General features: G+C 42.4%; 1 protein-coding gene across 3 annotated transcripts in view; it reads left to right on the top strand.

Moving 5' to 3' along the window:
- The window catches only part of RIN2 (Ras and Rab interactor 2), a 222561-nt gene that overhangs the window by 47374 nt on the left and 159729 nt on the right, over window positions 1-15458 (top strand). The window lies entirely within an intron of this gene.

Here is a 15458-nt window from a genome sequence, read left to right as displayed (position 1 = left end):
TAGCTTTTATTTGTAAAGATGGGCCGTATCTTAGCTTGTGTCAAGAATTTGTGTGCAGTGACACAATTGGACACTCAGTGAAGGAGGGGGTGGGGTTGGGAAGGCGGGAGGCCATCAGGATGTGACTATGAGCCGTCGACAGTGGGTACCTGAGACTCAATCCCACGGGGGGTCTGTAGGATACATCTTGGAACTGTCCCACCAAGGGACATGGAAGCTGGGGTATTCTTGGAGAAATCACGGGGATCTTTTCAAAGCAATTGCAGACTTCATCATTGTATCCTGTATGTTGCCATCCATTTGTCCTGGGAAAGGAAACAAGGAAAAGCTTTTATGCATCGTTCCTCTTGGCTTCCTGTGTGTCCCCTTTGTTCTCTGGCTTGGCTGTCACCACGCAGCATACTACGCCCATACTTAGTGGAAAATTAACAATGAGCATTTACTTATTAGCTCATGCAACTAAAGGTTGGCTGGGGTTTGACTGATCTGGGTTGAGCTCACCTGGGTGTCTCTGCCTCTGGCATAGGTACAGCTAGGCTTGGCTTCTCTTGGCTGAGATACAGGCTCGGACCAGCTCACCTGAGTGCATTCCGAGTCAGGCTGGTGGGCAGTTGCTACCCAAAGCAGGCTCTTCTCATGACCATGACAGAGGCACAGGGGTACAAGTGGAAACCCAAGAGGGCTCTTCACGGAGACTTCTGTATTATCTTATTGCATAAAGGAAGTCTCATGGCCAAACCCAAGTTAATAGGCAGAGAGGTACATTCGGCCTTCACTGGGGAAGTTTCTACTGCTGACCTTGGCTTAGAATCAATAAGGCACTCTACTGTGCTTCCTTTGCCTGGGCTAACCTATGCAAATACAACATGAAATTTACAAGTTTTACCAGTGCCAGTCTTCATTATCACTTGGGCAAAATCCCAAGTCTTTAATGATATTCTAATTTAGTATTAAATGGGAGATGGTTATTGAAAGCTCCACACCCTCAGGTTCCAGAAACCTCTTTGCTGTCTCAGACCTCAGCTGGGGATCGTTGCCTTATCTCGTACCGCGACGGCTCATCATGGACTCACAAAGTATCTGGAGGTGTTGAGCTCTTCTGTCCCAGTTACGACTGGTCACCGTCTAGGTAGCTGCCTCAGATGGTGAGACTTGGCATCTGCCCCTACCAGTTGCTCAGGCTCCGAGTGAAATAAGAGCAGCAAGTGGAATGAATAAATTGTCAGTTATAGGGGTGTGTGTATTTTCCTACATTTTAGGAGAAGGCTGGAATCCTGTAAAAATCTCATTTCTCTGCTTTTCTCAGTACCTTGGCTCTCTCATCTGGCGTGACGACAATTTGGCTGGAAGGAGAAGAGGGAGAGCTTTTATGTTGGTTGGAATTTGCAGCCATAAATTTACAGGACTTTTTCCAAGTTTGCACGGAAAAGACTTGCCGTTGAATGCTTTTTGTGAGTTATAAGTCATAAAGCATATGCTCAGGGTGGCTTGACTGTCGTGTTCTTGGCCCTGTAAAGAAGGTCTGCGGAAAAAACCTAAGCCTTGAACAATTAAATGTCTTTGCAAACACTCATAAGTTATTTATGTGTCCATATACCGGCCGAGCAAGCAAGCAAGTGAATACAGATCTTGATGATGCTAACGTCTTAACCATGGCACCTCACTTTGTCCCTTTAGAGCATTCTAATTAACACATATACCCTCTTAATACTAAATCCAAATCATATACCCTCTTAATACTAAACCCAAATGCCTGTGAGCTTAGTGGTTCGCTTCTGTCTTTATAAATGCACCAGAGTGGAGGAGACAGAACCAGATGTGTGAGCCAGTAACTAAGTGTCACTTCTTGGTGGGAAGGACAGTGGGGAGTGGGTAAATGAAACAAGGAGGAGAAAACAGTCATTTTCCTAGGCAGATTGCCACTATGGGCAAGGGGGTCTCTGTCTTGCAGGTGAGTTCTGGGAGATGATCAACCTCATCTCAGAGTTGCTTCACCAAGGAGTGAGGTCACTGGGGTATTTTATCCACTGATTTCCATCCATCATCAGTGAGGACCATTTCAAGGGGCAGTAACTCCCTGGTCTTCTGGTCTACCCGTGGGTGAGTCAAGTATGCTGCTGAGTCTTCAGAAGGAGTGCCGCTGGTACTTGCCATGGAAACTCTAGACTTGTTAAGAGGATGGTTAAGTGCAGAGGGGACATGAGTGAGGCCCCAGTAGCATCTGCTACAGGGCATGCCAGAGATTTTCAAGAATGGAAGGAGGGAATTTGTAGCTTTTGAAATGGAGCACAGCAGAGGCTAAATACCTCGAAGGCCTTTAGGACTGAATGGGGATAGGTGAGTATTCCTTTGCTTGGCTATTTAATTTAGTTACATTTTGGCACAGACATACAATGAAACATTATATGACCATGAACAAAAAAGGGAGAGCTAATGAGCTGATATGGAACTCTATTCAAGTTATAGTTTTGAGTAGGAAAAAAGCATAGTGCAGAAAAATATGTAGAATATGCTGGGGTTTTTGGGGGTTTTTTGGTGGTTTTTTTTGGGGGGGGGCAGGCACTTTTATTGGTTTATAACTTACATGTCCTAAAATTTACCCATTTTTAAGGATACAAGTATGAGTATTTGGGTAAATATGTAGTTTTCTAGAAATTTCATGTAAGTGGAATCATAGAATAAGTAGATTTTTATGTCTGACTTTCACTCAGCATAATGTTATTAAAATTATTTACATCACAGCTTATGTCAGTAGTTCCCTTTTTGCTGTGCAGTAGTATTTCATTATCTGTCCTATAGTTGATAGAAATTTGGTTTGTTTCAGTTTTATTTTTCCTAATAATACTGCTTAGGAACATCCAGACGTAGTCTTTATGTGGATATATATTTTAATTTCTCTTGGGTAGGTACTTAACCAGTAAAATTTCTGGGACATAGGGTAAGTATATGTTTAGCTTTTTAAGGAACACCACACTGTTTTCAAAGAGACTACCATTTTATTGCATTCCCCCAACACTGTATGAAGGGTCCAGTTTCTTCATAACCTCACCAACAAGTAGTATTGTGAGTCTTTCTGAAGTTAGTCATTCTGATACAAGCCTAGTGGCATCTTATTTCCGGTTTAGCGTTTCCTAATGACTAGTGATGTCCGATGTCTGTTCATGTGCTTTTTTGCCATTTGCAAATCTTCTTGAGGGAAATATTTGTTCAAATCTTTTCTTTTCTTTTCTTTAAAGATTTTATTTATTTATTTATTTGACAGAGATCACAAGTAGGCAGAGAGGCAGGCAGAGAGAGGGAGGGGAAAGCAGGCTCCCCGCTGAGCAGAGAGCCCAATTCCGGGCTCAATCCCAGGACCCTGAAACCACAACCCGAGCGGAAGGCAGAGGCTTTAACCCACTGAGCCACCCCGGCACCCCTGTTCAAATCTTTTCTCTCTCTCTCTCTCTTTTTCTTTTTTTTTTTGTTATTGATTAAAAAGGTTTTGGACTATTGTAATTTTTCCTGTAAGATCAACGTTATTTCCAAATAAGAAGTTAAAGAAAAACCCCTAGCCCCCATCAGTGCCCCCGCATGCCCCATCTGAATGGTACCCTCTGCAGTTATTTCGTGGTGTGTGTGTTTTTTTTTAAGATTTTATTTATTTATTTTACAGAGAGAGAGATCACAGGTAGGCAGAGAGGCAGGCAGAGAGAGAGGAGGAAGCAGGCTCCCTGCTGAGCAGAGAGCCCGATGCGGAGCTCCATCAGAGGACCCTGAGATCATGACCTGAGCCGAAGGCAGAGGCTTAACCCACTGAGCCACCCAGGTGCCCCTATTTCGTGGCGTTTTATCCTCAGTAAAAAAACTTAAAGGAAAGGGAGAGATCAGATTTTCAATCTTCCAGAACGAGTCGTTGTCTGGTAAAGACATGACGGATCTTTATTAAATCAAGACATACTTCCTTGACAACTTTTTTTTTTCTGTAAATGGGAAATTAATGGTTTAAAAATGCCCAGATGTTAGAGCAAGGAAAAACATGAAAAGGCTTATTATTACTTTTCTTTCTTCAGTCCCTGAGGAAGTTACCCAGCTCCTCAGCCTCCCCCTCCCCCGACCCCCCTGCCCTGAGTATGGGTAAGAGACATTTGGCTATGTGTCTGCCAGCCAGTATAGTGCGGGGCCTGGCCACGGAGCGGTGAGCAGGGCTGGTCCGCGCATGGGCACAGGCGCTTGCATGTTCCCCAACGGCTCTCCCCTCCCACCCGCTCCATACTGACCTTGATTACAGCCGGTGCGTCTGTAGAGTTGCCTCTCTTCCACTTCCCACCAAATCTTCAACTTCTACGATTTCTCCCATAATGAAAGTGAAACAAAGATATAACCGCAAATTTATTAAATTCAAACAGAAATCAATGGGCCAGTTACCTAATAGCAGATGGAGTAAAGAACAATGAGATGGAACAGAAAAATGTTCTAGGTCACCTACCTCCCTTATCTTTGACTTTCAGCAGGTTGGCTTGTACTCACTGGCTTTTGATTTTTCCAATACTTAATGAGTACCAACTATTCATTCTTTCATTCATTGATTGAATCTTTAGGGGATCCTACTATGCATCAGACACTTTGTGAGGCCAGAACCAGCCTGACAAAGTGCTTCCCCAGGAGATTCTCACCCTAGTGGGAGAATTAGACAATACATAATCAAGCAAGTAAATATGCACTATGTCAGATTATAATAAACATTACAAAATGAAATGAAATACAATAAGGAGGTAGAGACAGATGGGTTCATACAAATTCTGGAAGGATGTACTGTACAGGATTAATAGAACTGATCATTTAAATTATTTATTTACTTATTTTAGAATTTATTTTAGAATTTTCCTATAACAAACTTGGATTGCTTTTGTAATAAAACGGTTATGCTAAATTTGCAGAAAAACATTTGATTTGAATGTCTGCATGGTTAATCAGATTACTTGTATCCTCGTTTTATGACTGGAAATATTGAAAAAAGTCAACTGGAAAATAACACATAGTCTTTATTATCTGGGAGTGTGGTTTCTGCATGTTGGGAATTTTGATATTTGGAAATACAAGATAAATAAATTACAGAAAACCAGACATGGTTATAAAATGCCTTCCTGATGGGTAATTGGAAATGATGAACGATCCCTTCAAATCTTGGTAAATTGTAAATTTTGCCAAGTAGGTCAAAATAGAAAATGGTAGCATTAATGAAAGATGCAGGAACCAAAACATCTGAGCTCAAACTGCTGTTTCTGACATTGTTTTGTTTTGTTTTTACGGGCAATTGGAGTGTAAACGTCTGTCTAGGACTTCAGACCATAAAACATAAAGTGGAGATTTCAGTCAGTTAGCTTGGCCCAAGAAAACTCCCGAAGTTGGAAAATTCAGACAACGATAAAGCATTCGAATGCTTTACCCAGGCTGTTTGCTGGAGGCCCAGCTCCCTGGAACAGATGCCTGTGGGTATGGAATATGGGGTGATCATATTGCTGGCTCCTCCTTTCTTCCCTTCCACCCTTCCCAAACCTCAGGGCCCCACATGCCCAACTCTGCCTTTTCACTGATTGGTGCCACTTTTCAGGGGGTGACATTTCATTTCATAACATCACCACTTAGATCATAGCAACTGCTCGAGATAATGAAGCAGGAGAGCAAGGCTCTTCTCTCACGCAGTCAAAGAATGAATCTCATAGACAAAGAAAGTGAGTAAAGCAATAGTTTTATTAAGCAAGGATACAGAAAAAGCTCTCAGGAGTGAGAGGGGTCCCAACACGACTACCCCTGAGGGCTTTTAGGGTTGGTCATTTATAGAAAGCTAACCAGAGAATTTAAATCTTTTTGACTTCTCTACTGGTGGCGCAATTAAGGATGAGTGATAACAATTTTAATGGCTTACTTCTTTTTAGGGTCTGGTTATTTTTGTTGGTTGCAGGTGACTGTCATACAAAAAGACACACACACACACCCTGGACACCTAGGGCAGGGTGGTCTGCTGTGTTCCCTTATCTCTAGTTTCCATGCACCTCTGCATTTCTGTGATTTCTGTGAGCCTGATCACATAGCCCCGCCTCTCTTTCCCTACCTAGCCTCTCCTGTCCCTTACTCAATAATAGTGTGGTCACACAACCCCCTCACCCAGTCGCCCACCCCAAATTTTCCTGCTCCACACTATCAAGTCCTTTGATTTCTGGTCTATACTGATTTCAAAATCCATTTGGCTATCTCTGGTGCCGGAATAAACAAAATCCTATCCAAATATGAACTTCATTTTATGTTTTGTAAACTTCGTCATGTTTTCTTGTAACTAACCAATTCACATTCATCTTTATCTACTTAAGCAGTGGCAAAGAAACTCAAAATTTGTGCCCACATGGATTATTCATTGGCTTGTACTTGAAGTATAAGCTCTATGACTCTACTCATTGTTTCTAGTATTTTCCATTATTTCAAAGTGGTTGATCCCAGTATCTTAGAGGCTTGTTTTTTGTTTTGTTTATTTTTTACTTGCTTATTGATTAATTTCTTAGGGAGCCCAACTTCCACTCCCTAATTTTGCATTCCTAGGCAACTCATTACTGAAAAATTAAATAATGTTACTCCAGAGAATGCTTATAGTAATGAGGCATACATTTTATCTACAAAGATAAAGTGTACTTCAAGAAAAAGTTACCATCTTAAGATTTGATGGTATTCAACAAAAATTACAGAAGGTGTCTAAATGACTATTTGAGATTGAATGAAAAACAATATATTGGCTCCTTTTTTCTTACAACAAATACCATGTTCACTAAAAATAATTCATTTTTTCAATAAAATACTTCGATAAAATGTAGATTTATTAGGCTTTGTTTTGAAAATCTGCCCTCTTTTTCCTTCTTTGGACTTTGAAAAAGCAGAAGTTACGCTGACATGCTCAGTGTGGTATTTGCTGATGTGTGAGTGTGTGTGTGTATGTGGTTTTAATTTTTAGTTTTTTTTTTCTCCCTCAACCTTTTCTTTTACTTAATGTGAATCATATTGTATTTTCCACTCCTGAGCACTGTGATTCATTGCCATCTATTTCCTCTGGAGCTCTCTACCCCACAGAGTCCTCTGGGAAATTGATTAGTCACCCGCCAAGCAAGGCACCTTGTGTGCCGTGCCCATGGTCAACATCCGCTCCAACAGCTGCGTCTTTTGGAGGAAGATGAAAGTTGCTGTAGCATCTTCCTTTGGGGAAGTAATAGGGCATCAGTTTGGGGGTTTGTATGGCTTATTGTACTCCTGGATTCATCTTTACAATTTAACATACAGACAAGTTGGATATCACAAAAGACAAATGTTCCATTCGGTTAAGAAGCTTTTCAGGCAATACTTCTGACCTCAGGAAACAGATGTGAGAGTTGGTCACGGCGCCTTGCCTGTGGCACATGCGTAGAGTGTTTGTGGATGGGCTGAGTCTTAATAAATGAATGTAGTTTTAAAAAAGTTGCAATAGATTCATTTATCTCAAACATATTTTTATCAAACCCACTTGGGTCTAACTTCAGAAAGTTTCGAACTAAAGGATTTTTCTTCATAGGCCAGACTTATGAATACATTCCTAAAGTCATACCTTAATCATATCAATTTTTTTAAAGATTTTATTTATTTATTTGAGAGAGTGAAAGTGAGAGACATCACAGAGGGAGAGGGAGAAGCAGGCTCACCATGAAGCAGGGAGCTCGATGTGGGGCTCAATCCCAGGACCTTGAGATCATGACCTGAGCTGAAGGCAGATGCTCAACCAACTGAGCCACCCAGCTGCCCCAATCATATCAGTTATTGTCTTGAGGTTTCAATGTGCATTTCACATTGGTGACTGATAGTTTTCGACTGCATCAAGCCGTAGGTTACAGTTTGATCTTACCTCCATTTGATACCTAAGAGCACTAGGACTGCTGTCTGTGCAGTTAGAAGAACCCTTTAATTTTGTTAGTCAGAGTAAAGCCTCTTCAAGTTAATGAAACTAGAGCAGCCGAAGAGCAGGGACAAATGGTTAAACAGGTAGGTAGGCTGACCAAGGTGTCAGAAATTCCATTTCTGGGCTGACCCATGGGTGGCATTGGGAAACTACTTTTGCCTTGCTAGGCCCTAGGCTTCTTAAGAGTCTGTTAGCCTGGGGAATTAGAAGTGGGGGATGCAACAGAAAACAGGGCACACACATAAGGGTTAGGCATGGGTGACGTGGAATCAGAACTGGGTCACACAAACAAAAAACCTGACCATATAATAGATGGACACAGAGAAATAGAATGCTTTAACCTTCGCTGTAAAACAGTATTACCGGTTTTAACTCACTGAGACAACGGAGCTCTTGTCTGGATATTCCAGTTTTTGCCTGACCTGTTGATCGTCCGGAAGCTCTGGGGAAATATAGAACATAGTCACCTTCCAACTTGGAATTAGGATGTAAGAGTTGGCCCGCTGTCAGGATGGTGCTGGAGAACCACGTTCCACCCCAGCTTTGACCCTGGCCGACAGTGAGACCTTGGGGTAGGTTGTTTAGCCTTTGAGCCTCACTTTCTTTACTGACAGAGTTAGAGTGGGGCCAACTCTACCTGAAGGCTTGGGGTGCTGTGTGGAAAGCATCCTGAGGTACCCCATTGCGATTTTTCACCACAACCAATGATTGGTGTCTGTGGTGTCAGATAGAGAGGAAGTCTGCTCTCAGCCATCCACACTCAGCCCTCAGTTTCCTCCTCGTGCCAAACACACTCTGAGATGTTGCGACTTATGGCAGGTCCCGACGCCATATTTGTTGCTCACTAGCTAGCCTGAACCTTGCTCGGAAACCTTTACAGACACAGAAACTCAGGCAACCACAAGGGGAGACCCGAGCCTTAGGTTGTTTCTCCTAATGGGATTCAGAGCTTGGTTTCCTGTGTAAACCGCAGTGCCAGGATGTTGCTCCACCCTGGGAGCTAGTGCCTGGTGGGAAACTGGAGTATTCCCTGCTGTTCTGGAATTTGTAGGCCAAGGAAAATACACTCCTTTTTCCACAGGTGCCTTCGATGAGCTTAGAACTAGAAAGAAAGTGAATGGTCTCAAGCGGTGATTCCCATGGATGATGCCCAGGATACTGGGTACCTGACTGTTCCCCTCCACCAACAACCAGCCCATCTAGGGCAACTCCGAAAAAAACCTGTTTTCGTAAAGCCTTCTTGTTTCAGTTTCCATTCCTGCTGCCGTGTTCTGTTTTAATGATTTTGTCACTTCTGGCCTTTAGAATAAGGAAGAATAAGTTTCCATGTGAGTCAAATACTATTTGTTCTCTCCAGCCTTTTCTTTGTTTCATGTTTTAGACATTCCAAAGAACTTGGGTTAGGGAGGGAATTGGACATGGTGTGAGCTAGTCCCAGAACATTGCTGCGGATGGTACTGACAGTGCCTGTCTAGAAGAGCCCTGTGGTCTCTGCCTCAGGCTGCATCCGTGTCATTCACTGGCCATGCTAAAGACCCCCAACAGCTCTGTGTCTCCACTGCCTGCCCGTGTGTCTGAGCTCCAGACTGCTGTCTCTCTCGCGGTCATCTCTGCTTTGGGGACCCACTCCACAAACTCTGATGGTCCAAAATTGAGCTCTTTTGTTTCTCCTGCTACACGTGCTAGTTTTCTAGAGGCCGTGTTTTGGTGAATTGGACCACCTCCACTCGTTTCCTATAGCTGAAACCTGAATGCGATCTTAGACACTTTTCCCTCTTCCTACCGCCCCCACGTATCAAATCCTTATACCCCTAGATTTCACATGAGTATATACCACACCCTTCATATTCATCTCACATATATATTACCTCCTCTTCTCACCCCCGGTGGCCCTCCACATTGTCAGTCTCCTATCCAGAAGTATTCAGAGATGCCTTGTCATGACCCATAGGGTCAAACCTAAATGTGTTTGCATTGCCTACAAGATGATCTGTTCTGGCCAGCCTCAAGTCCCCTTCCTCTGAATACTTGGGGTTCTTAGCACTCATGAGCAACACAGATTTGTGGTTTCTCCAAAGCACGTCCCCCCTTACTTTGCGTGGCATTTCTTGTGTTTTACTCTGTGGCTGGAACCCAGTCCATGTCTACTTACCCTTCCAGGCTCAACTCAGAGGACGCCTTCCTTGTAAAGCTCTTCTGATCTTCTGCAGAGGGACTTAGACTTCTTGTCGTCTGCCGCACAGGTCATGACTCTCAATTTTAGCAATGGCCTTGTAAGTGTCTCGGTGCAGAGGGTAGCATTGTAATACATAAGCTTTCTCCCTTTGACTGCCTGCTATATCGTAGGTGCTCAATCATGCTGCTTAAACAGAAGAATCGTTGAATGACTTATGGGCCCAGATGTACCCATCCTCAGGCCTATGTTGGGAAAGCAAGGCCTAGAAAGGTGAAAAGCAGCATTAGAGCTGGCTCATTCCTCTCTCATGTTTTTGAAGGATATCTTCACACTACACAGGGACATGGCCTCTGGGCCCTTCAGGCCCACAAAATCCATGCTAGTCTGTGTCCCCATCCTTTAGGGCAGACCCAAGTGTATTTTATTTCTAGGTGGCCCAGAGGTCTGCGCTTCCTGGGAGGTTTGTAAATGAGAACTGCTGCAGGATAGATATTGGGCAGGTTGACCAGTTCTCCAAGACCGAGGAGGAGGTTGAGAGCTGCCTAGATCTGATCAGTGGGGGTGGCAGCACTCTTTTTTCCTTCCTGTGTTTTCTCAGAGCTTAAAGATGAATGTCCTGTAATGAATCTGAAGAATGGAAAGAATTTTCAGGGGCTGGATCAGTGGAATAAATGGAAGAGCCCATATTTGTATGAGGTAAAGAGCTCTAAAAGCCTAGAACAGATTCTAAACCGATATCCTGATTTCATCTTTAAAACTCTCTTGCTCAGGGCCTGTCCTTACTCCTGTTCTGATCCTCACTAAGTACCTGTATTCTGTTAGGTGTTAGAATTATATTAACTTACTGTAATGAGCAGCGGGTGTTGTACGGAAATGGTGAATCACTGTTTTGTGCACCCGAAACTGATATCACACTGTATGTTAAGTAACTGGAATTTAAATAAAAACTTAAAAAAAGGAGCACCTGTGTGGCTCAGTGGGTTAAGCCTCTGCCTTCGGCTCAGGTTATGATCCCAGGGTCCTGGGATCGAGCCCTGCATTGGGCTCTCTGCTGGGCAGGGAGCATGCTTCCCCCTCTCTCTCTGCCTGCCTCTCTACCAATTTGTGATCTCTCTCTCTCTCTGTCAAATAAATAAATAAAATATTTAAAAAAAAGAGTTATATTAACTTAGAGCACTAGTAAAGTCTCAGCTCACAGGTACAGTAGATGCCCACTGATTTACACTAATGATAGAGATACACACACACACACACAATTATCAGTCCCAAATGCTGAAGCACTGTATACATCTATATGGATGAGTATAATGAATTTTTAATTATGTATGGTCACTCTTTATTGCTCATGCTAATATATGCATTATTATGGTTACATAATTTTGACAATAATTTAATAATTCAATTTAATAATTGAAAACTGCTTTGCATTTAATATACTATTTCTTCATAATGTACTCTGTCAAAGGAGGTGGCTGTTTTCATAAATCCTTATGTTGGTCTAGCAACTTAGTAAACCAAACTTTTAAAAAATCTTTTAAATAATTTCTAGTGACTGCTAAGAATCATTAGAATAGCTAGCACATATTAAAGATCTACTATATCCCAGGCATTACGCTAAGAAGTACTTTTCCGTAGATTAGTGCATTTCATACCCATTTTACAGATGAGGAAACTAAGGCATAGGGGGACCAACTGCTCAAAGTCTCCCTGAGATGGACCCTTCCCTCTTTTAGTAGTTACAGAGCCATAGCAAGGAGATTTCTTTTTCTTTTTCTTTTCTTTTCTTTTTTTTGAAGATTTATTTGTCAGAGAGAGAGAGAGAGAGAAAGAGCGAGTGTGCACGCGAGCGCACAAGCAGGGGAGTAGCAAGCAGAGGGAGAAGCAGGATCCCTGTTGAGCCAGGAGCCCAATGTGGGACTTGATCCCAGGACTCTGGGATCATGACCAGAGCCAAAGGCAGACACTTAACCAGCTGAGCCACCCAGGTGTCCCACCAGGGGATTTCTTACCTTAAAATCAAAGCTAACTGATAGTGAACATGGTAAAGAAGCAGAAGGTAGTGAAAATATTTACACTTTAAAATCTGAAGGCTGAGTTAAGTTATTTCATCCTTTAGTCTCTGTTTGACCTCTGAGCAAAAATGGGTGAATGGTAGTAACACCTGCTTTGTTCCTTCTACAGCCACCCAGAGACTGGTGTAAGCATCAGAGGAGCTACTCATTGCATAAAAGTGCTTTGAAAGCTGGATCTCAGTAAGGTCCTACTTTGGGGACCTGAACTAGGCCTCCCTCCAGATGACACTTTCCTTCTTGGAAGAGTCCTGGGGCAGAGAAGGAAGCTTTCAAATCTGTGTCTTACCACAACTTATCAAAACTGCAAGAGGAGGAGGTTGTATGCCTACTCTTGGTTGAACATGAGATGATTTTAGACATCAAAAATAAATCATTTTTGAGCTTAGGGATTCATTTTAAAATTATTTAAAATATATTACCTAGCACATCAAATTGCGATATCACCATGTTTATTGCTTAGGGTGAGTTAAATTTATTTGTTTCTTAAATGAATTGAATTTAGGGCGCCTGGGTGGCTCAGTGGTTTAAGCCGCTGCCTTCGGCTCAGGTCATGATCTCAGGGTCCTGGGATCGAGTCCCGCATCAGGCTCCCTCCCTCTCACTCTCTCTGCCTGCCTCTCTGCCCACTTGTATCTCTCTCTGTCAAATAAATAAATAAAATCTTTTAAAAAAAAATTTAAAAAAAAGAATTGAATTTAACCCCCCTCCCCCATGTTGCCTCTCAAATTCCTCATATCAGGGAGATCATATGATAGTTGTCTTTCTCTGACTGACTTATTTCGCTCAGCATAATACCCTCTAGTTCCAGCCACATCATTGCAAATGGCAAGATTTCATTTCTTTTGATGGCTGCACAGTGAGTGTTCCTTCCTATCAGGAAATGATTAGTAGGACCTGAGCTTTTGTACCTTATGTCTTGAGTTCATTTTTTTAAAAACTGCTAAAGACCATTTTTCTTCTTGGTTCCTATTGTGTCTCTAGCCAGAACTTGAAAAAACAACAAATCCCCAAAACAAAAAAACTCTCTTCCTGAGGTTCTAGGAAGCTCCTATAACTGTTATAAAATCCATCCATCCATCCAGGGGGTGGATACAGGTGTTAGGGGGTCTGAGGTTTATTCTATTTGGGGAGCCCCCTTTATAAGAAACGATTCAAAATTTCTAATGCAAAATGCCAGCAGGCCCCTGGAAGGGCTCTGGCCACCATAAGGGCCTTGAAGGACTCTTGAATGTAACTAGATATATTTCAACTCTATATCTGCCTGCATTAATTTTTGCCACATCCACAGACATTATTCTATTATTTATTTACCTTTTAAAGTATGTGCAGCAGCCATGTGTTTTGTACCCCTACTCACAGGATTTCACATTTATTTCAGCCAACTTTCATTCTGTGAGCCTATTATCTCAGGTACTCGAAATGTGTTTTGTATCACAATCACGTTGCCTGGTCCCATTTTTCCGAAGCATGTTACAAATGCCACTAAGGGTAGCCCAGATGTTTAGGTGGTACTCAGATGGACATTTTCTATACTTTTTTGTTGTACCTTTTATTCCTATGAAGTTAATTTATACTGTAAAATATAATTAGCACATCAAATACATAGCTTCTTTTTATATAAATTTAAGTTAAAAATGAGTCCATTTAAAGAAGGTCCTTAAGCCCTTCTGGTATACACGGTGATGGGAACTGTGAGGGCAGTACATGAATGGCGGGTGTTCAGGAAACACTGACTTAGGAGGTCTGACATTTCTCTGTCCTGTAACCCATTTGTCAGCTTACCCTCCACTCAGCCCTTAGCCTAGTTCAGTTTATTAATGAACATTCTGAACAGGACAGGCATGGAGGAACCTAGGAACCTGCTCCGGGATGGTTGGAATCCATCAAGTAGGGCTTCCTATGTATGGTCATTTAATTATTGTACTGTCATCCTCTTAGGCACAATTTTCCATCTTGCTCAAAATGTGTCATTTTTTGTTGGCTCCTTTCATGAAATTCAGCTCCATGGTAACAGGTTCTTCGTAATTTCCTAGTCTTATAGCCCTGCCAAGAACATAACAAGTATGGCTAAGCTGACACAGCTTGCCTTTGGACACCCAAGCTGATCCCTGAGGATGAGCACTTTCTGCCAAACCATTTTGCCAATGATCCCAACCATAGTCATGAGTAAGGTGGCCCACGAGCTCACAGCTGCCTAGCTGGAAGAGTCCACTGTCTTCTCTGTTTCTGAAACTGGAGGTCAACATTGTCCACCAGCCTTGACCAGCACCTCTTCAATTTCCTATGATGCCTTGAAGATAACCACAAATCATCTCCCATGCATTTTATTTTTAACTGTAGCCTGGCATGTGACCCCACCTGATTGGGAAATGGAGGCACCTATGGAATATCCAGATACTTGATTCAGTCTTGAACATTCATGCTGGCTTTCTCTTTCCAGTCTTACAGTCTTACCTCTTTCTTTATTTGTTCATATTATAGGCATTAAATACTCCAGTGGACAAGGAATTGAGTAAGCTTGCTTTTCTTTTATTCTGCTGCCATTGAATCTTATCTTGTTCCAAACCTTTTAAAACTTTCTTTATGGTTTTACTTAGCTTTGTTTTATTTGCAAAACACTCCTTCCTGACATTATTCATATAGATCTGCCTCAGGAGGTGGGATTCAGCTCTGTCCCTGGAACCCCATACCCATATTTTGTCCTTTCTTGCAGAGCTGTCTATGCAAACATATTGTCGTGATTCTTCTCCCTCTACCTATGTACTTACTTGCATTCGTGGTGTCAGAACCCCATTGCCAAGAACTTCCCACCCTACTTGATGAGAAGGAAGACATTTTTTATAAACTGCAAATCACCTTTAAGCTTTTTGAAATCTCTGCTCATAACTACAAAATTCTCTGCCAGACTAGGTTTCTCATGCTGAGCTGAGTTGAGTGTAAGGATGATGTGAGAATTCTCTCTCTTGGTGCCCATGACCGCCACTTCTCCCATCAGTTCCTCCCTGTGATTGGAAGGAAGACAAGAATAGCACGCCCTCCCACCACTTGCTCAACCTTCTGAGGCTTGAATCTGCCAACGTTAAGTCAGGGGTGTGTCATCTGGAGTTATCACAACGATACTGTGAGAATGTGGGTGCGCAGTTGAATTTCCCAGCAGGTCCGTCTTCGATCTCTCTTCCTGATTTCTGTGGCAGGAACTAATCACTCATTTCCTGCATTTGACAGGGGCTGTGGCGTCCTGCCATTACCATAGCAC

The sequence above is a fragment of the Meles meles genome, chromosome 16 (genome assembly GCF_922984935.1).
Source record: "Meles meles chromosome 16, mMelMel3.1 paternal haplotype, whole genome shotgun sequence".
NCBI classification, from domain to species: Eukaryota; Metazoa; Chordata; class Mammalia; order Carnivora; family Mustelidae; genus Meles; species Meles meles.
The sequence above is the reverse complement of the archived record's forward strand: the minus strand, read 5'-3'. Positions and strand labels throughout refer to the sequence as shown.